At 29.2% G+C, this 377-nt stretch overlaps 1 pseudogene; it reads left to right on the plus strand.

Moving 5' to 3' along the window:
* Positions 1–235, plus strand: part of LOC149526937 (uncharacterized) — a 1,941-nt pseudogene extending 1,706 nt beyond the window's left edge.
* Positions 236–377: the final 142 nt, after the last annotated feature.

Consider the following 377-nt stretch of genomic DNA (forward strand, 5'->3'; position numbering starts at 1 on the left):
ATTTTATCCGATTAGGATACATAATCGAATTATTATAGCTTGTTGTTTGCTTCATAATTTTATTAGGAAGGAGATGAGTTTTGATCCTATTGAAATGGATTTAGGGGAATGTATTGAAACCAACACAGTAGTTAAGGAGTATTTTATAAGTACTATTGATCCTATTGATATTTGGGGTAATTTTATAATGGAATTAGCAAATCAAATGTTTAATGAATGGCAAGCATCTATGTAAATGATGATTGATATTTGTTAGGCATATTGTTAATTGAAAAACTATTTTAGTGTTTCTTTCCTTTGTCAATACAAGTTGTGCTCTTTTCCCCTAGTATTAGTGTCTTCATGTTTTGTCAATCCTTGTTGGTCATTGTTGTATA

This window comes from Theobroma umbraticum, unplaced genomic scaffold (assembly GCF_002168275.2).
Source record: "Theobroma umbraticum cultivar Fairchild unplaced genomic scaffold, ASM216827v3 scaffold_86.0, whole genome shotgun sequence".
Taxonomy (NCBI): Eukaryota; Viridiplantae; Streptophyta; class Magnoliopsida; order Malvales; family Malvaceae; genus Theobroma; species Theobroma umbraticum.